At 44.4% G+C, this 23,533-nt stretch overlaps 1 long non-coding RNA gene and 2 other non-coding genes across 5 annotated transcripts; all 3 read left to right on the top strand.

Moving 5' to 3' along the window:
• Nucleotides 1–2,751: 2,751 nt before the first annotated feature.
• On the top strand, nucleotides 2,752–22,964 carry LOC133473720 (uncharacterized). 3 transcript variants are annotated; one of them, XR_009787207.1, is made up of 5 exons: nucleotides 2,752–2,947; nucleotides 18,321–18,467; nucleotides 20,291–20,390; nucleotides 20,473–20,615; nucleotides 21,223–22,964. It is a non-coding gene; the product is annotated as an uncharacterized LOC133473720 (long non-coding RNA). The 3 variants fall into 3 exon arrangements; XR_009787208.1 differs by lacking the exons at nucleotides 2,752–2,947; nucleotides 21,223–22,964 and adding exons at nucleotides 7,057–7,944; nucleotides 20,694–20,721; XR_009787206.1 differs by lacking the exon at nucleotides 2,752–2,947 and adding an exon at nucleotides 7,062–7,944.
• On the top strand, nucleotides 11,471–11,626 carry LOC133473728 (U1 spliceosomal RNA). Its single transcript, XR_009787215.1, has one exon. It is a non-coding gene; the product is annotated as a U1 spliceosomal RNA (small nuclear RNA).
• Nucleotides 13,227–13,417, top strand: LOC133473722 (U2 spliceosomal RNA). Its single transcript, XR_009787210.1, has one exon. It is a non-coding gene; the product is annotated as a U2 spliceosomal RNA (small nuclear RNA).
• Nucleotides 22,965–23,533: the final 569 nt, after the last annotated feature.

Raw genomic sequence — 23,533 nt, 5'->3', positions numbered from 1 at the left:
ATGGTTCTCTTCTCTGCCTTTGTCTTCCTAATTTTCCTCCCCACCACCAGAGTCATCTTACACACCACCATCCTATGCTGTCTAGCCACACTCTCCCCTACCACTACCTTACAGTTGGTAACCTCCTTCAGATTACATCGTCTGCACAAGATGTAATCCACCTGTGTGCTTCTACCTCCGCTCTTGTAGGTCACCCTATGTTCGTGCCTCTTCTGGAAAAAAGTGTTCACTACAGCCATTTGCATCCTTGTTGCAAAGTCTACCACCATCTGTCCCTCCAAGTTCCTTTCCTGGATACCGTACTTACCCATCACTTCTTCATCACCCTTATTACCTTCACCAACATGTCCATTACAATCTGCACCAATTACGACTCTCTCTCTGTCTGGGATGCTCAGAACTACATCATCTAGCTCCTTCCAGAATTTCTCTTTCACCTCTATGTCACATCCTACCTGTGGGGCATAGCCACTAATCACATTACACATAACACCCTCAATTTCAAATTTCAGCCTCATCACTCGATCTGATACTCTTTTCACCTCCAAGACATTCTTAGCCAACTCTTCTTTTAAAATAACCCCGACTCCATTTCTCTTCCCATCTACACCATGGTAAAATAATTTAAACCCTCCCCCTAAACTTCTAGCCTTACTGCCTTTCCACCTGGTCTCCTGGACACACAATATATCAACCTTTCTCCTAATCATCATGTCAACCAACTCCCGAGATTTTCCTGTCATAGTCCCAACATTCAAAGTCCCCACATTCAGTTGTAGGCTCTGTGTTTTCCTCTTCTCTTTCTGCCGAAGAACCCGCTTTCCACCTCTTCTTCTTCTTCTTCTTTGACTTCGACTTCGACCCACAGTAGCTGAATTTCCAACAGCGCCCTGCAGGTTGACGGCGCCGGTGGCGGACGTTGTTAACCCGGGCCACGACCGATCCGGTATGGAATTCTTTGGATGAACGCTCATATTTGTTTGGCAAGGTTTTAAGCCGGATGCCCTTCCTGACGCAACCCTCTGCATTTATCCGGGCTTGGGACCGGCCTACAGTTTGCACTGACTTGTGCCCCCCATAGGGCTGCATTACCAAACCTCTGACCCAACTACACTAAATCAACAGTTGAGTTACAAGTTTGACCCAGCTTTTTTTTTCGTGTGGACATACATACATACATACATACATAAAGTAGAACATCCATCCATCCATTTTCTGAGCCGCTTCTCCTCACTAGGGTCGCGGGCGTGCTGGACCCTATCCCAGCTGTCATCGGGCAGGTGGCGGGGTATGCCCTGAACTGGTTGCCAGCCAATCGCAGGGCACATACAAACAAACAACCATTCGCACTCACAGTCACGCCGACAGGCAATTTAGAGTCTCCAATTAATGCATGTTTTTGGGATGTGGGAGGAAACCAGAGTGCCCGGAGAAAACCCACGCAGGCACGGGGAGAACATGCAAACTCCACACAGGCGGGGCCGGGGATTGAAACCTGGTCCTCAGAACTGTGAGGTTGACGCTCTAACCAGTCGACCACCGTGCCGCCTAAAGTAGAACACAGATCTGCAATATCATTTTGCCAAGGACAAATCATATCACTTGAAATTGATGTGTATGGGGTTTGTTATTACATTTATCTACTATTAAGCCGTCAATATCTACTGGTGAATGATGGATATCTGCAATGGAATAGTGGAAAATCTAATACTCCAGTTAGCGATATCTACAGTAATTGTAAATATCTGACAAACCTTATACGCACGAATGGTAAAAGTGACATAATTTTTCCTTTAGGCGACATTACATTGAAGAAATTTGAAATGACAATTGTGGATAAGAAGAATGTGGTTGCGGATTTCTCAAATGTTCATTTTGAGTAGGTAAAACCGAATTACAGATAGCTGTAATATGTAATGTGTCATGTTAAAAGGACTTGCCATATAGGAGTCGAACATATCAGACACCCAACGGAAATCATTTCATTCAAGAACATTATTCAGGGATTTTGATAAAACTTTGTTCAATGAGAAATAAGAAGGCAATTGCATTTGTAATCTCATTATTGTTTCATATGGATCATATCAAGTACTCTCTTTCAAACTGTTTGAATCAGAACGATTAACCAATAGCACCACAATGTGGCAAATTAGCTCCATTAAATTTGAGATACATCATCCATCCATTCATTTCTCATACAGTGACACCTAGTGGGATGTAGTACGAAAGACATCGTTGTAGAGCGGTCGATCGAGTTTAAATTAATGATATTGTCCCAACATTATATTCAAAACTTTGTTTAATAATACGAGTAAAACTCAAGGATGGTTCTGATTTTTGACACCCTCATACAAATTGGGATTTCAAAATGTAATTACAGCTAATCACACAGACGTTATTGATATCTATCATCTTGATTCCGTATGAGTAAAATTTAGCTTTTAAATGTTGAATCCGCTTGCCAGAGTGAGACTCCACTATCTCCTAGCAAATACAGTTTCTCGTTTTCGTAAGTGAATGTGAGACGTTCTTATTACCTCACAATTTGTAACTTCTCTTTCTGAATGATTGATAAAGTCTTCAGTGCTCTCTGACATTATGTGCACTTGCACATTTTAATATGAATTAATCAACAATTAATAATCACCAAAAGTATCTATTTTTTAGCGTTTTATGATGAAGTCATTTTCCAACAGCAACACTTATTTAGCCTTTACGTAAGAAAACTGAGATGTCCCAGGTGACTTGAACATCACTTTGGAAAACGAGTGGTCAAGTTAGGTTAGCTTAACAAATTAGATGATAAAATTGCATTTTCGCCATCAACGACTGAAAGAAAATGTTAATACAGAAGACAGACTCCTGTAAGTTCTCAACCTCCTTCGAGTGACCAGTCAGAAGATTTTAAGGACGCTAAATTGGATATGATGTCACTTCACATCAACAGGTAAAGCTAATGGAGACACACGGGGCCTACTCGTGATCATACATTACCTTAAGATTATTATACTTAAGTATGATAACCAAACTACATTTGTTTACAAATATGTATTTGTTTGCTTTTGTTTTATGTTTTCAGTTGTCTCAGTAGCTTATAGTAGTTAAGTATTTCACGAGAGGTTGGTTTTGCTTTCACTGTCGTTTTTTTGCATTAATTCTTGGGGAGGGCATGCTTACTGTTTTTGGAGATACGTTGAAATGTTTAATGGCCAATATTCATGTCTTTTGACGTTCCTGCCATGTTTTAAGTCGATTATTAAGACTTATCGCATGACAAATTGGAACGTTGGGTAACCAAATTAGACGGCACAGTGGGGGGCTGGTTAGAGCTTCAGCCTCACAGTTCTGAGGACCGGGTTCAATCCCCGGCCCCGCCTGTGTGGAGTTTGCATGTTCTCCCCGTGCCTGCGTGGGTTTTCTCCGGGCACTCCGGTTTCCTCCCACATCCCAAAAACATGCATGAATTCGAGACTCTCAATTGCCCGTAGGTGTGAATGTGTGTTTGTTTGTATGTGCCCTGCGATTGGCTGGCAACCAGTTCAGGGTGTACCCCACCTCCTGCCCGATGATAGCTGGGATAGGCTCCAGCACGCCCGCAACCCAAGTGAGGAGAAGCGGCTCAGACAATGGATGGATGTAAAAGGGGTGTAAATTAGTAGAAGGGGTGTAATTTGCCTCCTCAGCGACGATGGCGCTAGAGTCCTACTGTCAGTTAGCAAAGCTGGAAACAGGAAGTAGTTGACTGAAGCAGGGCTATTGATTTCTTTTCGTCAAAATGTTGAGCAAACAGCTATTCAGCTTGTGGCCACAACAAAAATAAATAAACAAATAAATAATAAAGCTTGTGGCCACAACATTATACCAACAACCAATTGTTATTACAAATAACTCATTTTTTGGTTGTTTACGACTAAATACACGGCTAAATCTATTGGATCGACGTGGACCACGTGACCAAAAAACATGAGCAACAGGCAACATTCTTTCGATACAAACGTTGAAAAACAACACAGTTGACTTTCGTTTCATAATTGTTGTTTGGCGTGTCCATATGTGACTCATCTGTGCTTATCATGTCGAGCCCCACCTCCAGGCAAATGCCCCCTTCCCATGGGCTCACCACCTGTGGGAGGGTCCATAGGGGTCGGGTGCAGTGCGAGCTGGGCGGCGGCCGAAGGCGGGGACCTTGGTGATCCGATCCCCGGCTACAGACGCTGGCTCTCCCGACGTGGAATGTCACCTCTCTGGCAGGGAAGGAGCCCGAGCTGGTGTGTGAGGTCGAGAAGTTCCGACTAGATATAGTCGGACTCGCCTCCACACGCAGCTTGGGATCTGGTACCAGTCCTCTCGAGAGGGGTTGGACTCTCTTCCACTCTGGAGTTGCCCACGGTGAGAGGCGCCGAGCAGGTGTGGGTATACTTATTGCTCCCCGGCTTGGCGCCTGCACGTTGGGGTTCACCCCGGTGGACGAGAGGGTAGCCTCCCTCCGCCTTCGGGTGGGGGGACAGGTCCTGACTGTTGTTTGTGCCTATGCACCAAACAGCAGTTCAGACTACCCACCCTTTTTGGAGTCCTTGGAGGGGGTGCTGGAGAGCGCTCCCGCTGGGCACTCCATCGTTCTGCTGGGGGACTTCAATGCTCACGTGGGAAATGACCGTGAGACCTGGAAAGGCGTGATTGGGAGGAACGGCCCTCCCGATCAGAACCCGAGCGGTGTTCTGTTATTGGACTTCTGTGCTCATCACGGATTGACCATAACGAACTCCATGTTCAAGCATAAGTGTGTCCACACGTGCACTTGGCACCAGGACACCCAAGGTTGCAGTTCGATGATTGACTTTGTGGTCGTGTCATCGGACTTGCGGGCGCATGTCTTGGACACTCGGGTGAAGAGAGGGGCGGAGCTGTCAACTGATTACCACCTGGTGGTAAGTTGGCTCCGATGGTGGGGGAAGATGTGGCGGGCCCAAACTTATTGTGAGGGTCTGCTGGGAACATCTGGCAGAATCCCCTGTCAGAAGGAGTTTCAACTCCCACCTCCGACAGAACTTCGCCCGAGAGAGGCGGGGGACATCGAGTCCGAGTGGACCATGTTCCGCGCCTCCATTGCTGAGGCGGCCGACCGGAACTGTGGCCGTAAGGTGGTTGGTGCCTGTCGTGGCGGCAACCCCCGAACCCGTTGGTGGACAACAACGATGAGGGATGCCGTCAAGCTGAAGAAGGAGTCCTAGCAGGCCTTTTTGGCCTGTGGGACTCCTGAGGCAGCTGATGGGTGCCAGCTGGCCAAGCGGAATGCAGCTTTGTTGGTCGCTGAAGCAAAAACTCGGGCATGGGAGGAGTTCGGTGAGGCCATGGAGAAAGACTTCCGGACGGCTTCCAGGAAATTCTGGTCCACCATCCGGCGTCTCAGGAGCGGGAAACAGTGCACCATCAACACTGTGGAAAGTGAGGATGGGGCGCTGCTGACCTCGACTCGGGACGTTGTGAGCCGGTGGGGAGAATACTTCGAAGACCTCCTCAATTCCACCGACACGCCTTCCCATGAGGGAGCACAGTCTGGGTTCTCTGTGGCGGGCTCTCCTATCTCTGGGGTTGAGGTCACCGAGGTGGTTAAAAAGCTCCTCGCTGGCAAGGACCCGGGGGTGGATGAGATTCGCCCAGAGTTCCTCAAGGCTCTTGATGTTGTAGGGCTGTCCTGGTTGACACGCCTCTGAAACATCGTGTGGACATCGGGGACAGTGCCTCTGGATTGGCAGACTGGGGTGGTGGTCCCCCTTTTTAAGAAAGGGGACCGGAGGGTGTGTTCCAATTCCAGGGGGATCACACTCCTCAGCCTCCCTGGTAAGGTCTATTCAGGGGTGCTGGAGAGGAGGGTCCATCGAGAAGTTGAATCTCAGATTCAGGAGGAGCAGTGTGGTTTTCGTCCTGGCCGTGGAACAGTGGACCAGCTCTACACCCTTGGCACGGTCCTCGAGGGTGCATGGGAGTTCGCCCAACCAGTCTATGTGTTTTGTGGATGTGGAGAAGGCGTTCGACTGTGTCCCTCGGGGGGTCCTGTGGGTGGGGTGTGCTTCGGGAGTAGGGGGTACCGAACCCCCTGATACGGGCTGTTCGGTCCTTGTCAAAGTTTGGTCCGCATATCCGGCAGTTAGTCGGACTCGTTTCCGGCGAGGGTTGGACTCCGCCAAGGCTGCCCTTTTATGAACAGAATTTCTTGGCGCAGCTGAGGCGTAGAGGGGTTCTGGTTTGGTGGCCGCAGTATTGCATCTCTGCTTTTTGCAGAAGATGTGGTGCTGTTGGCTTCATCAAGCCGTGACTTCCAACTCTCACTGGAGCAGTTCGCAGCTGAGTGTGAAGCGGCTGGGATGAGAATCAGCGCCTCCAAATCTGAGACCATGGTCTTCAGTCGGAAAAGGGTGGCTTGCCCTCTCCGGGTTGGGGATGAGATCCTGCCCCAAGTGGAGGAGTTCAAGTATCTTGGGGTCTCGTTCATGAGTGAGGAAAGAATGGAACGGGAGATCGACAGGCGGATCAGTGCAGCGTCTCCAGTGATGCAGACTTTGTATCGATCTGTTGTGATAAAGAAGGAGCAAGGCTGAAAGATGAAGTGGCTGGGGAGAGGGAAGTCTGGGTGTCCCTGCTCAAGCGACTGCCCCCACGACTGGTTAGAGAGTCAGCCTCACAGTTCTGAGGTGCGGGGTTCAATCCCCGTCCCCGCCTGTGTGGAGTTTGCATGTTCTCCCCGTGCCTGCGTGGGTTTTCTCCGGGTACTCCGGTTTCCTCCCACATCCCAAAAACATGCATGAATTGGAGACTCTAAATTGCCCGTAGGCATGACTGTGAGTGCGACTGGTTGTTTGTTCCTATGTGCCCTGCGATTGGCTGGCAACCAGTTCAGGGTGTACCCCGCCTCCTGCCCGATGACAGCTGGGATAGGCTCCAGCACGCCCGCGACCCTAGTGAGGAGAAGCGGCTCAGAAAATGGATGGATGAATATGGATGGATGGATGGTTGGTGTTAGGTACTAACGGTTACGGGAGTCCTTGTGTGTGAACTAATACCAAAATAATCAGAAAATAGTAATAAGAGTTCGTTCACAGTTCTTTTTCAAGGAATCATTCAAGTGCTTCCTCTTTCAGTTAATAATTCATCCCTGAAGGTGACGTTCACCGAAGGACTATGCGTTTTTGTTGTCACGTATTGTAAACTAGGAAAGGTGCGGAGTTAAAAAAAACCAAAAAAAAAAACACTTTAGGTAAGTTATCACCTACCTGGTGTGCGACACTGCATATTTTGGTATTAATTCGATTCCAATTAAATACAGAGCCAGTATCGCCAATATTGATATCGATACCTTTCAAAAATTCAAATAGATGCATCATCAAATTGCTAATGTCAATTAATGTTCATTGTTAGAATAAAAGTACATTTGTTATCCCATATTTACTCTTATAGTATTTTCAAAGCATGCATTTAGCAGTATGTTGATTGTATCATGTGTATTGAAGTTGTCTTTGAGTCTGTTCACATGTTGCTGCTATGTGCTCCCCCAACTTTATAGCAGCAACAGCTGTGTAACTAGGAACCGCCCTAAGAAAATAAAAAGAGAGGAAGCGACAGAGTTTGTTCAGAGCGGTAGGAGTTTGTAAACTGCGAACAACTCTTAATCGCTCTCCTCGCGAGTATAAAAAAACATCTCTTGTCTTCCTTCCTTGTTTATTGTTTATTAAATGTTCTAGGTTGTTTGAACCTGACATTAACTTGGTCCTTCGAGCCGGATGCCAAAATACCTAAGGATTCCAGCGGGTGTGGTGGACTCCAGAAAGACCGTGGCCACGGCAGGCTCCCTAAAGAGAGTCTGAGATCCTTTTCCAGGACTGGAGCTCGACCCACCAGCTGGGATCTGACGGTTGACGGCATTCCGATGGAGGGAAGACAACAGTGGTGAGTTAAACTTCCTTAAAGGGGGGAAGTGAATGACTGGATCTCATTGTGCGTTAATGACTGGAGGTCATTGCGTGTTGGAAAACCCTGTGAATACTAGTAAATGGCAGGTAAATGAGGGACGGCGAAGTCCGATAAATTCCGTAGAAAAAGGACGGCGGAGTCCTGTGTACACTTAAATTCCGTGAAAATCGCAGTAATAAAGCGCTTGTGTCACTGAGAAGTGAATGAATGGAGATAAAATACCACGAGGTATTTATCTCGTATAAAACAGTGGGATTGTAAACAGCAGACTGGTGTGGATGCAAAGGCAAGAATTCTCCACCTGAAAAGGTTGAAGTGAGAATTACCACAACAGAAAATTTGAGTTGCTCTCCTACTGATAAGAAACCAGTTTTTAGAACATCCTAGGTGTTGACAAACCAAATTCTTTAAAATGGGGAAAGGAAGTAGTCAAATAAAACTCAGGGATACACTGCAGTGTAAAGATTGGAAGTTCATTAAATAAAAAAAAAAAAAAAAAAAAAACAGGATCCTGATAAAATTTAATATTTAGACATATGGATAACTGAGCGGCACGGTGGCCGACTGGTTAGAGCGTCAGCCTCACAGTTCTGAGGACCCGGGTTCAATCCCCGGCCCCGCCTGTGTGGAGTTTGCATGTTCTCCCCGTGCCGGCGTGGGTTTTCTCCGGGCACTCCGGTTTCCTCCCACATCCCAAAAAAAACATGCATTAATTGGAGACTCTAAAATTGCCCGTAGGTGTGACTGTGAGTGCGAATGGTTGTTTGTTTGTATGTGCCCTGCGATTGGCTGGCAACCAGTTCAGGGTGTACCCCGCCTCCTGCCCGATGACAGCTGGGATAGGCTCCAGCACGCCCGCGACCCTAGTGAGGAGAAGCGGCTCAGAAAATGGATGGATGGATGGATAACTGAACACGGCTTTAATGGTTGGTTAAATACACAAAAAAATAGCCGCGTTGCAGGAATCAATTATATAAAAAAAAAAGAGGAAAAAAAAAAAACCTTAAAAAATGAAGGAAAATTATTTTGAGGAAACAGAATACTGAAAGAGAATTTAAGAGGGAGACAGAGAACGGAAAGAGAATGTAGACAAAATAAGAAAGGGAAAAGAATGTGAAAAGAAAGACAGAGAATGTGTAAAGAAGGAAAAAGAACAATTGATGTTCCATAGAAAGGAGGATGATCAAACAGGGTCAGTGTCGAGGAGAAGAGAAAGTTGGAGGAGTAAGTGAAAACGGGGGAGGTGTAACTGCCCCCCATTTATCCTAAATTACCACCGCCTCCACATTAGAAGGACTGACACCACATAAAGCAGACATAAACCAGTTTGTTGAGGAAATGGAAAATTTAAGGCGATCATATAACTTAAATGATGTAGAAGTCCAACAAGTGTGGATCCATGGGTCCAGATTGGCATAATATTCGAGGACCATGGAATCCAAGAGATGAAAATGGGATTTTGGCCCATGAGAGTCGCAAATTGGGACACCGGGTGGAAGGATTAATTCACAGAGCAACCCAGCAATTCAAACAGAGAGCAAATTACACTGAAATAGCAAGAGTAAAATAAAAGGATGATGAGCTTTTTGAGGAATACAGAGTAAGAATGACCACTGTATTCAAGAGTCACAGCAGCCTGCAGGAGGATGGAGATGTAAATGAGCCATTTCAACAGCAGTTGAAGAATGCTCTCAATGCAGGTTTAAAAGACGCAATTCGCAGTTGGGTTAACAAACATTACATTGGCCTGCCTACAGGCACCTTGGAGGAGTATGGAAATCACGCCCTCCATGCTGGAAAATAAATAAATAAATAAATAAAATAATAAAAGACAAAAGAAACAGTAACAGCATTAATGACTGAAGGGAGAAAGGTGAGCTCCAAATTACAAGACAAAATGTCAGAGAATGATTTGCATATTACACTCTGGTACAAAGGGACACCTGGTCCAGATGTGGAATATGAGAGAAAATTGGCAAAAATAACACCAGCCAGAGTCACTGTGACTTATTGATACACTGATACAGAAAGTACAGCAGTTGCAGGAGTAACATGAAATGAAAAGATGGAAGCACTGTTTAGATTGCGGACTCCACCCCACATCTTTTTGTACAAACAAAATAGACATAAAAGCTGAGCGGTTACCATGAAATTACTCAGCTCAGGTAGCAGAATTAGCAGCGTTAACAGAAGTGTGTAAAATAATGAGAAGAAAGGATGTTAGTATTTACACAGATAGTCAATATGCATTTGCCACACTACACACCTTTGCACACTATTGGAAGAATAGAAGAATGATATCATCAACAGGCAAATAGGTTACACATGCAGAATTCTTATCAACATTACAAAAGACATCTATGTATGACAAAAAATAATAAAACTATCCTACCAAAAAATCTATACAAATGGCCTGCTGTATTAAGTCATGGTGTAATACATGTCTCAACAGGAGGGATGGTGGGGCAGATGCATAAATATTATACAACTTATGGTTTTAATTCTTATTCAAAACATTTTTGTAGGGCATGTTTGACATGTGCAAGGCACAATCCACAAGGTTATTTGAGACTACGTAGAGGACGTTTCCCTACACCACAATACCCGTTTCAAATTATCCATATGGACTTTGTTGAATTAAACCAAAGTGAGGAAAAAATATTGTTTGGTCATCATAGAGTCCTTTTCAAAATGGATAGAAATCTTCCCAAACAAATATCCAGATGCATTGACAGTGGAAAAAGCACTTTGTAAGGATATCAGTTTATCAGTTTATTTTTGAAAGGGGACAATGCAATTTCATAAAACACATGAAGTACACATGGTTAAAAAAGCCAGAATTAGCCAGTAGGCTAGTTTTCATCTGTAGTCCCCTGGCCATGATGTATCATTCCAAGATATGATATTCCTGAAAAAAGTGTCAGTGTCTGACATTCAACGAGACGAATGCATTAATTTCGTCAAGAACTACTTCTAATTATGTTTACTTTCGATTTTTTTTAATTAGTCCAATCATTTCTCTTAAACCCGAATGGGTGGACTCTAAATTGCCAATAGGTTTGAATGTGAGTGCGAATGGTTGTTTGTTTCTATGTGCCCTGCGATTGGCTGCCGACCGGTTCAGGGTGTACCCCGCCTCCTGCCCGAAGATAGCTGGGATAGGCTCCAACAGCCCGCGACCCTCGTGAGGAGAAGTGGTAAAGACAATGGATGGATGGAGGGAGGTTGAGATGTTTCTGGGTGTTAATGACCCCACTTTCAAATTATTTTATCGTCTCTCGATGCCGCTGTGCATTATGGGTATCCATTTACTGTCTCAATTTAAACTAAAATTCTCAAATAGGAAGCATATTTGTTCATGTATTAGCACACAGTAGCGTTTCATCTTGCGTATGTTCCGGCTTGCCCCTTATGTGTATGTTTGTTCACATGCTCATGATGACACCGTCGCTTGACATAGCGTGCGCGTGAATGACTTGCGTGCTCGCGCCGAGTCCAACTCATACTTACCTGGTAGGGAAGACACCATGATCAAGAAGGTGGTTCACCCAGGGTGAGGTTCAGCCATTGCACTCCGGTTGTGCTGAATTCCCCAAATGTGGGGAATCTCAACTGCACAATTTCTGGTAGTGGGGGACTGTGTTGGCACTCTCCTCTGATCATTTGTTGAAAATAATGAGGATGTTATTCATTGTAAAAGCTGGAGTGTGCATCATATGATGCTATGGTATTGCAGTTTGATGTAATTTCTAGCATACATGGGTTTGCTCTGAGTCGTAGAACCAGTTAGTAATTACAAAATGAAGCTTCATAACATTGTAACGCTTCGGTCATTGGTTTGAGTTATGGTCCATTTCTTGATGCTTCATGTGCACACGAAACTACCTGCTGGCCATGTGTATAATCACAGGCAACTGTATCTTCGGCCACGTATTGTGTGATGCATTGCATTTTGTGGCTCTTGGAAATGACTTATGAATGACAAAAAAAATGTTTGATCAAATATTGTGTCGACATGAAATAATAAAATATTGTTCCAACGTACTCTGTGTGTGTAACGGTAGTGATCATATACAGGTAAATCGAAAAGAAAATGGAAAACTCAATTGATTTCTGTACTCATACATAGAGATTCTTTTAACACTTGTTTGATAGTAGTTTGTTACGTTATATTCTAGATTCTAGAGGTGGTGAATTTGGAGCTGTCATTAGCTTTAAGATACAATCCTCAAATTATCCATCCATCCATCCATTTTCTGAGCCGCTTCTCCTCACGAGGATCGCGGGCGTGCTGGAGGCGATCCCAGCTGTCATCGGGCAGGAGGCGGGGTACACCCTGAACTGGTTGCCAGCCAATACCAGAGCACATACAAACAAACAAACAACCATTCGCACTCACAGTCACACCTACGGGCAATTTAGAGTCTCCAATTTATGCATGTTTTTGGGATGTGGGAGGAAACCGGAGTGCCCGGAGAAAACCCACGCAGGCACGGGGAGAATATGCAAACTCCACACAGTCGGGGCCGGGGATTGAACCCGGGTCCTCAGAACTGTGAGGCTGACGCTCGAACCAGTCGTCCACCGTGCCGCCAATCCTCAAATTATTCATGTATAAATGAAATATTTTTTTGTGTGTGTTGCATCTCTATAATATGAGTTTCACTTTTTGAATTGAACTGCTTCACTAAATTAAGCTTTTGACACTATTATAATTTATTGAGATGTATCACCATGGCAGCTTGTGTAATGTGTTTGTCAACTTTGGAGAATGGCATACCATAAACCCACATTTTCATGGAGCTGCATTACAGGGTCTATATTGCTGTGTCGAAGGGTCACCCATCGTGCCAAATTCTGAAGCACTTCCTGAAGCAGGAAACAGGAAGTAGTTGAGCGAGGCAGGGCCATTGATGTTTTTTCGTCAAAATGTTGAGCAAACAGCTATTCAGCTTATGGCCACAACATTATATCAGCAGCCGATTGTTATTACAAATAATTCATTATTTCTTTGGTTGTTTAAGACTTAATACACGGCGAAAGGATATGCAAAGGATATATCTCTGCATTCTATTGGGTCGACGTGGACCACGTGAACAAGGAGCACGGGCATCTGACAACATTATTTCGATATAAACGTTGAAAAACAACACAGTTGACATATGTGACTCATCTGTGATTATCATGTCGATATGTGCCACCATAACTTTGGCTTGTAGGCTGGAGAATGAGGTCGTCTTTTCTGACATTATGTTGGCATCGCTTCTTGGCCTTTTGGCTAAGATCAAGTGTAGTATCTGTTCTTGTCAGTTTAATATCTGATACGTCCCCTATCCGGGGGCCATATATTAAATTGATTTTTGGAGCTGGGAGATGGAATAGGGGCTTGCTCTGTCCACTCCACGCATTGACCGGGTATTGCGGTACCTCCAGGAATGTTGCACCCCCACAATTTGGTCAAAATAAATATCAATTGAGCCATCAATCCAATGACTTGAACTATATTTAATGCAGTGAACAGAAGGCAAACAAGTAACTCTGGGATCTGTCTGTTATTCTGACTTTCAGTATTGTACGGCGGCGTATTAAGTTTGGACATGGAGCATCGGAGAAAAGTGACAATGTTAATTCCTTGTTTTTTGTAAACAAATACACAAAGCAGCCCAGTCTGGCTGGTGGATGTCATGGCAGGCAATAGGACTTTAGCGGTACAGCTAACCCATTTGAAACTGCATTTAAAAATATAATATACTGTCCATGTTTTGAGAGGCTGTTTAAAAAAAATTAATAATTCAATTTATATTAAAGTGGGTCGCGACCCATATCCTAAACTTCAGAGAAACCCGCCTATGGCCTTTGAACACTTGAACACTTTTGAACAATGTTCAGGTGTAACACTTTTGAGAACTTGTCCAACAGCTTTCATCGGATTGACTTCAAACTTGGTCAGTACCATCGCAGCACCTGGGACATTAAGTTATCAAAAGCTTTTTTTTCCCGACATACTATGTGACAGTGGCGGCTCTTCAACTGAAGCTTTTCTCGTGTCGCCACAAAACAGGACACGGTGACAGTTCATCAAAGACCTATTTGCGCTACGTTGCACCTTCGCCTCCGAAAATTCCTGCACGCGTCGCATCCCGAAAACAAACAAACCAAATTGTAATTTCAACCCATATCCTAAACTCAACAGAAAAAGATCTACAACCATTTAAATGTAATATTCACAGTACTTTAAAGTCCCACAATAATGATCAACAATGGATACACTAGTGTAGTAGGCCTAAGAGTTAAATATCCCTCATGCAGCAACTGTACAAATTATGGATAACAAAGACTAGAGGGCTTGATGTTTGAATTTCAACTCTTATTGGTCGGTTTGAATTTATCCCCTCCTATCTGTTGCGGGCCTTCAGGTCCATAAAAGCTCATCAGTTTGGTGAGCTCACTTTCACACCAGCAGCCATGCCTGAGACTGCATTCAGCCTTTTTTTCAACAAAGACATTTTGAAAAACATGCAGGTCATGACTAACCTGCAAGGCCGCAGCTCAGTTACTGGTTAAAGTGTATCTGTCATATGTTGTTCTGAGTTATTGACCTATTTACGGCTCTAATTACCTCAAATAATAATTTCCACTTTGTTTATGTGTGTATGTATGCGTGTGTACATCCATCCATCCATTTTCTGAGCCGCTTCTCCTCACTAGGGTCGCGGGCGTGCTGGAGCCTATCCCAGCTGTCATCGGGCAGGAGGCGGGGTTCACCCTAAACTGGTTGCCAGCCAATCGCAGGGCACATACAAACAAACAACCATTCGCACTCACAGTCACACTTACGGGCAATTTAGATTCCCCAATTAATGCATGTTTTTGGGATGTGGGAGGAAACCGGAGTGCCCGGAGAAAACCCACGCAGGCACGGGGAGAACATGCAAACTCCACACAGGCGGGGCCGGGGATTGAACCCGGGTCCTCAGAACTGTGAGGCTGACGCTCTAACCAGTCGGTTACCGTGCCGTCAGCGTGTGTACAGTGGGGTAAAAAAGTATTTAGTCAGCCACCAATTGTGCAAGTTCTCACACTTCAAAAGAGGAGGGAGGCCTGTAATTTTCATCATGCGTATACCTCACCTATGGGAGACAAAATGAAAAAAAAACCATCTAGAAAATCACATTGTCTGATTTTTAAAGAGTTCATCTCAATACTTTGTTATATACCCTTTGTTGGCAATGACAGAGGTCAAATGTTTTCTGTAAGTCTTCACAAGGTTTTCACACACTTTTGCTGATATTTTGGCTCATCGTCATGCTGAAAGACCCAGCCATGTTATATCTTCAATGCCCTTGGTGATGGAAGGAGGTTTTCACTCAAAAACTCATGATACATGGCCCCATTCATTCTTTCCTTTACACGGATCAGTCGTCCTGGTCTCTTTGCAGAAAAAGAGCCCAGGGGCGTCCATGAAAAAGACGTTGCTTGGATGGCAGCATTTGTTTCTCCAAAACCTGTATGTACCTTTCAGCATTAATGGTGCCTTCACAGATGTGTAAGTTACCCATGCCATTGGCACTAACACAGCCCCATACCATCACAGATGCTGGCTTTTGAGCTTTGCGTCCATAACAGTCCGGATGGTTATTTTCCTCTTTGGCCCGGAGGACACAGCGTCCATAGTTTCCAAAAACAATTTGAAATGTGGACTCGTCGGACCACAGAACACTTTTTCATTTTGCATCAGTCCATCTTAGATGAGCTTGGGCCCAGAGAAGCCGGGGGCGTTTCTGGGTGTTGTTGATAAATGGCTTTTGCCTTGCATAGTAGAGTTTCAAGTTGCACTTACGGCTGTAGCGCCGAACTGTATTTATTGCCCTTGGTTTTCTGAAGTGTTCCTTAGCCCATGTGGTAATATCCTTTAAACATTGTCATTTTTTGATGCACTGATGTCGTTTTTTTATGCAGTGCCGCCTGATTGATCGAAGGTCATGGGCATTCAATGTTGGTTTTCGGCCTCGCCGCTTACATGCTGTGATTTTTCCAGATTCTCTGAACCTTTTGATGATATTATGGACCGTAGCTGATGAAATCCATAAATTTCTTGCAATTCTACATTGAGGAACAATATCCTTAAACCGTTTGACTATTTTCTCACACACTTGTTCACAAAGAGGTGAACCTCGCCCCATCTTTGCTTGTGAATGACTGACAAATTCAGGGAAGCTCCTTTTATATTCAATCATGGCACCCACCTGTTCCCAATTAGCCTGTTCACCTGTGGGATGTTCCAAACAGGTGTTTGATGAGCATTCCTCAACTTTCTCAGTCTTTTTTGGAACGTGTTGCAGCCATAAAATTCTAAGTTAATGATTATTTGCTAAAAACAAAGTTTATCAGTTTGAACATGAAATATCTTTTCTTTGTAGTGTATTCAATTAAATATAGGTTGAACATGATTTGCATATCATTGTATTCTGTTTTTATTTATGTTTAACACAACGTTCCAACTTCATTGGAATTGAGGTTGTAATTGCATTACACTCGGTCGCACCGACACAACAAATGCACAACATATCCACATAGAGTGGGTTGGGAAGTTCACTCCGGGCACGCTGTCCACGCCCCGGAACCTTCGGTAACTCAGAGCGTTGTTATTGTGTGTGCCACCCGATACAAGTACCGTATTTTCACAACCATAGGGTGCACCGTATTAAAAGGCGCAGTCTCAATAACGGGGTCTATTTCTGTTTTTAACACACACATAAGGCGAACCGTATTATTAGGCGCAGGCATGGTAAAACATACGCTAGCTTAAAACATACGGTAGCATGCATTACACTCTAAAACTATGTTTTTAAAAAGGCAGCGGGAGCCAAACTGAGTGCGGTTGTACTTTATTTAAGTATTTGACAATGGACTCACGTTATTTTTTGATCAATCCTCATCCACAAATCCATCAAAGTTCTCATCTTCTGTATCCGAAATGAACAGCTGGGCAAGTTCTCCAACAAACACGCCGGGTTCCCTCTCGTCATTGTCACACTCAGTCTCGTTGCCGGGGGGGCTGTTCAGCAATGATGTCGGCTTTTGCGAAAGCTCGGACAATAGTCAAAGCAGATACCTTAGCCCAGGCATCCACAATCCATTCACATATGGTGGCGTAACTCACCCAGCGTTGCCTCCCAGTCTTAGTTGCACTTGATTTTTCACAGCAGCTGTGAGATGGGCGCACATGGAGTCACAGATCAACGGGGACGGTGACGCGTGGAAAAAAACAGCCGGCCTCTTTACGTACACCTCACTCAGCCACTCTGTCATTTTCTCCTCGTCCATCCAGCCCTTTTGATTGGCCTTAACGATGACTTCGGCTGGAAACTTTTCTTTTGGCAGCGTCTTCCTCTTAAATATCACCATAGGTGGCAGGTTGTCCATTAACATGGCAACCAAGCACAACAGTAAAAGCCGACTTCTCGTGCCCCGTTGTGCGTATCGCTAGCGTGCTGGTCCCCTTCTTCTCTACAGTGTGGTTCACCGGGATGTCGAAAGTGAGCGACACCTCGTCCATGTTGATGTGGTTGCGCTGGATGTGTTTGTCGGCAATCTTTTTACTGCAGTAGGAGCGGAAGATGGCAAGCTCTTCCTTGCAATCCGCCGGATTGCGCCACGGTAGTCCTTGCCCGGATGGATAGATGACGCCATTTCATAAAACAAAAGCACCAAGACGGACCTCCTTGAAAATGTTCGATTTTCATTTCTTCTGCAAGCGTTATTGCCGAAAGTCGAATGGTGACTGTAGAGACGCTTCTCCCGGCTGTTCTTTGCTCATTAATCCATTGCTCGAGTTGGTCTTCCAACTCGGGCCACCTCGCCTTGTTTCCGTGGAAACTCAGCTTCGTCTTCTTGACTTGGCGAAGCTCGTTTTCCTGCTTCCTCCACGTGTGAAACATGGATTCGTTGATCTTGAATTCTCTCGCGGTTGCTCGATTCCCATGTTCCTCCGCGTAGTGATAGGTTGCAGTTTAAACTGTGCTTCGTAAGCATGTCTCTTCGTAGATGCCATTTTTGGGGGTTCTTAGCCAAACCGATGTTTTGCACAATGCACATACCGGCGCTATATACCGACTGGGGGTGTGCCTTTAGCGTCCTCTTTCACGCGCACCCTCCCCCCTTTAACGTCCGCATGCTGTCCTTAGTCACGTCCACCTTTCCTCTATATAAGCAGCGTGTCGGCAGGAAATGCTCCGTCAGTCAGTCAAGCGGATATATATATACATATATATGCAAAATGTATATTGTTCCATATTGTTCTATCAAAATATTGAAAGAAATTATTTAGTCGTGTCCTTTTGTTGTTTCAGGTTTGGCAGCTGGGCTCATCCTCTCCCAACTTCACTTTGGAAGGCCATGAGAAAGGGGTCAGTTGCCTCGACAATTACAGTGGCGGAGACAAGCCCTACCTGATATCAGGGACTGATGACCGTCAGGTCAAAATCTGGGACTACCAGGTAGAGCATCTTTTTTGTTATTGTTTTTGTCCTGCTAACCAAAAATGTAAGACGTGCTTTAGCATGATACAGGCTTTTCTATCTAAACGATACATTTCTAATGACTGTCCCATCTTATTGCCTCAACAAATAATTAGATTTCACACCAATCTTATTGGTATAGGCCGAGATTTAGCATTTTATGCTGCTTTGTCATAATTTGTCGATCCGAACAATGACGTCATTGATCGACTCCGGAAAAGACATTTACTCTGCGTCGCCATCGTGCACAGTATATTTGAATCCAAAAGCTAGTTTATTTTTAGCCTTGTCGCGTGTCTTTTGATGTAGTACTGAAAATATCTGACGGCCAATAAAGGTATTTCAAATAAAACTTTCAAAAAACATGTCGGCGTGTCTGTCCCACAGACAACACGTAATGCCCGGATCAGACTACAAGACAAATTTGCTCTTTCACGATTGCAACGTCTGTTGGTGGGCACCGAAGCTCAGGAGAAGACGTTCGTTTAAGGTTTGCTTGAGGTATGTTCCCGTACTTTTAATACGATACGGCTCGCAAGCTGGCAACAAAACGTTATGTAACCGAGCAAGCTAGTGCGAGCAGTAACGGTTGTAAGCGAACATGCTCTAAAGTTTCGGTGTGGGTGAAGTAATTTCATTACAATACACTAATTGAACTTCAGTAAGTTAGCACCCATTATTTCTGTCATGTTGTAATGTTGGTTTGACCTGACTGATGAGAATACATGATATGACGAGAGCGGTGCTTTCCAACCTTTATGGAGCCAAGGAACATATTTTACAATTGGAAAGTCTCACGGCACACCAACAAACAAAAATGTCACAAAAAGTGGATACATTAATGACTGTATGGACTTCCTGCCATCTAATAGAAGACCATTCATTTGTTCTGTCTGTCACAATGCCTCACTGGCATAAATAGATGAACAAAGATGCATTATTTATTGTAAATAGAATTGTTTGAGCATTTAAGTACACAAGTATATACAGTAAATGAACAAGTCATTTAAATAGACACATTGCTCCATCTTGTGATCGGATCAGTGATCGGTTATCGTTTTTTTAACTCGCTGATCGGTGATCGGCCCCAAAAATCCTGATCGTGTAAACCCTGAACTGGTCGCCAGCCAATTGCAGTTTTTTAGTACTGGTATAATATAAGTGACTGAAAGAGACAGGCAGACTCCCTGAGCGTGCTTTAAACTGTTTAATGATACCCCAAGTGTAGTTTACTATAAAACTAAATGAAACAAAAAGAATTAAACGCACTATATACTTAAATACAAGACACCCATGATTGTTTTCGAAATTGCCAATTTAATGCCAACACTCAATGGAAAACCCCATTGAAGGGCCAGGTAGAGTTACCATTACATCACTGGGGATTTACCTTCAAGTAACAAATATTTATACACAAACTCCATAGTAACACATACAGATAGGTAATGTAACAATACACACAGTATTAATCTGCGAAAACTTAAATTAATTCACTGCCAGTCCTCCATGTTAACATGGATATTTGAATTTAACAGCAGGCAATAGCAGTGAACGAGTTAATGTTTTATCAAACAGACAAACATGTTCCTGTTTTAGGTCAATTAGGATTACCAAAATTATATCTATTTGGTAATATATATATATATATATATATAATTTTGATTTATTATTAATTTTATGTATCGGATCGGGACTCAGAATTGGGAGATATTTAACATTAAAGACTCTGACTTGAGTGCAAAAAAAAAATGTGATTAGGACATCCCTACAAATAATTTATCTGGAATTTACTTCTGTTCTAGAATAAGACCTGTGTTCAGACACTGGAGGGCCATGCTCAGAATGTCTCATGCGTGAGCTTCCACCCAGAGCTGCCAATCATAATCACCGGGTCAGAGGATGGTGAGCTGCAATATCTCGTGTTCCGTTCTCTTCCAACGGCTATATTAATCTTTGCTTCGCACAACATTATCTCCCACTGAAGGTACGGTACGTATTTGGCACTCGAGCACATACCGCCTGGAGCGCACCCTCAACTACGGTATGGAGCGAGTGTGGTGTGCGTGCGTCCTCAGGGGGTACAACAATGTAGCGCTGGGCTATGATGACGGCAGCATCATTGTCAAAGTAAGTCCAAGAACAGTATTTTTAATCATTGAAGTCACACAGCTCCTGGAAGTAAAATTTTCTTAATGTGAGTTACAGTCATACCTTGGCGTACGAGGTTCATCCGAAGAAATAAACTGGTTTTATAAAGTGTATTACTGTACGTACTGTAGTATGTGTTGGAAGTGTGCCTTTAAGGAGCGTGGCTTCGTGACTGGTGTCAAGATGGTGAATGCGGGTGGACTTAGAGGTTAGATTACGCTGCGTGTGATCCTCTAGGCGTGAGTTGGGGCCTACAACAGCTCCTTATGGATGCTCTCATTTTGTGTTTGTGTTTGGCTGTTTTTCATATTAAATTAACATCTGAAAGTGCATCATCAATTGTGGCTCTCCTTGCTCACTTGCAAGGGCATTACAGTACCTTAAAAGCAAAAAGTTGATCAAGCATGACTTTGTAACTCGAAAAACGTGTCATTTGGGGCACTCATCAAGATAGCACTGTACCTTGTTACTATAGTGTAAGTACTCTTCAATATCGTGTAGGTGATATAAGAGCAGTCTTCACATTCCTTTCATGCATACAAAAAAAAACATTGCCGAGCTCATCTGTTGTTTGTTTTCTCTTCAGGTGGGCCGCGAGGAGCCGGCCATGTCAATGGACACCAGCGGGAAGATTTGGGCCTAGCACCGTCAAATACAGCAGGGCAACTTGATGGAAATGGGTGATGCTGAGATTAAGGATGGAGAGAGGCTCCCACTGGTGGTGAAAGACTTGGAAAGTTTTGAGATACTGAGGTGGATTTTTTTTCGCCTGTGGTTCCGAGTCGGAGGTCACCCGGGAGAACTCCGGCTTCCGTTGGGCAGGAATGAATGAAGACTTCGAGACACTTACCGTTTGGGCTAATTTGATTTATTGAACAAGCCTTAGTGTCATAGCAGCTGCGTACAAAGCCAGGACAACGAAAAAGCCCCCGAAAACCCCTGGATCTCAGTTTATCAAGGTTTAATTCTCTGGGCGTGGAATTAGCCCCTCCCTGGGTGCACCCGGAAGATGGTCGTTCCTCATGACCATATTTGGAACCACACCCGCCTGCTGGTGCTTCACAGTCTAGCTAAACTCACATCCGGTACCCTTATCTTAGAAGATGCAAAACAGTCCTCTTTGCAGACCAGGACACCTGTTGTGAACCCAAGACCTGTTACTGTCTGGGCGGAGAAGGAAACCCCTAATAAACATACAAATGGTTGAAGAAAGTCCTTTGATGTAGAACTACAAAGAAAAGATGGTTGGCTTGAATACAGATCTCCAAACATTTGGCCCTCTCAAAGGAACTCTGACTATGGCACTATTGAAATATACAACACACCACCACAAGAGGAAAGTGATTCAACCGTTTCATGCAGTGTGAGAGTGGGCAACAGTGATTGCACTTCAATGATTGTTCCAGTGTGGCTCTCTTGGGCAGCAGAGAAAGGCCAAGAAATCAAAGCTCAAAGCTAAACTACATATTCCCCGCTTTAATGAGATCTCCAAACTCATTACAAGACATAGAAGCAGCAACTAACACCTGGCAAGAAACAACAAACCAGCGTTAGCCCAAAAAGATAACCTATTATCTACAATTTGGACAAATCTACTTGGTCAAGAAAGCCTATCATGCGCCAAGGCATATACTTAAGGTTAACCATTAACTTGGAAAAACAATTATCCTAATAAGGCCAAATCACTCCCTGCGTCCCCTTGTCGCCTCCTGAGGTCATACGTGAGTACCAAACAGCCAAATAAACCAAATCTCCTTCCCGCGAAGAATAACGACACGACGCTCGCCAATCCTAAATGTAGGCATTTGTACGTGCAGCCTCGTCGGAGCGCCAAGGATTCGCGGCTCTCAGTCGAAAAACCTCTCTCTTCAGAGACGAGGAAAAGAGAGAGAGCCATAGCAAGCCTCCTTCAGAGCCCCTTGTAGCAAATCGCCCAAGGGGACCCTGACACGGATGACAAAACATCCACAACAGAATAATACAATTATTGAAATAAATGAACAAAAACAGAGTAAACCACAAAAATACAACTGTGGAAGCAAACATATCAAAATACACACAAATGAAAATAGAAAAACTCATAAAGGTGGTCTCCCTCCATATGGTCTACAGTTCGTGACATTAACGAAGAAATTCAGAACCCTTCCGCCCAGGTCCCGCTGTCCACAATCACAGTACATGAACAAGTCCCAGAATCCAGGTTTATACAAGCGGGACCCCAAACAGCTCCAGAACACTCCTGGAAAAACAAAAACATCTGCCAATATTTTGCAACAAAATCAAACATAATATAACAAATTGTCAAATGGATATCTAACAATGCAACATATGGAGCGGCACGGTGGCCGACTGGTTAGAGCGTCAGCCTCACAGTTCTGAGGTGCGGGGTTCAATCCTCGTCCCCGCCTGTGTGGAGTTTGCATGTTCTCCCCGTGCCTGCGTGGGTTTTCTCCGGGCACTCCGGTTTCCTCCCACATCCCAAAAACATGCATTAATTGGAGACTCTAAATTGCCCGTAGGCATGACTGTGAGTGCGAATGGTTGTTAGTTTCTATGTGCCCTGCGATTGGCTGGCAACCAGTTCAGGGTGTACCCCGCCTCCTGCCCGATGACAGCTGGGATAGGCTCCAGCACGCCCGCGACCCTAGTGAGGAGAAGCGGCTCAGAAAATGGATGGATGGATGGCAACATATGGAGGGCAGTCATGTCCACAGAGCTGGAGCAGACACAGTAAGGGGAGTTGTTTCATCCATAAGTGCCAATACCCCCCTTGCATCGCTTTACGCCTCCAAACCACTGTGGACATGACTCCTGTGCGTACCACCGCTGAATATTATTGTTTGAAACAAAATAGCATGAAGGAATCTGGGTAAAGAAAATGACCTAACTTCCACTTA

Source organism: Phyllopteryx taeniolatus, unplaced genomic scaffold, assembly GCF_024500385.1.
Source record: "Phyllopteryx taeniolatus isolate TA_2022b unplaced genomic scaffold, UOR_Ptae_1.2 contig_39, whole genome shotgun sequence".
Classification (NCBI taxonomy): domain Eukaryota; kingdom Metazoa; phylum Chordata; class Actinopteri; order Syngnathiformes; family Syngnathidae; genus Phyllopteryx; species Phyllopteryx taeniolatus.
Note: the sequence above shows the minus strand (reverse complement) of the source record. Positions and strands in the feature narration are given on the sequence as shown.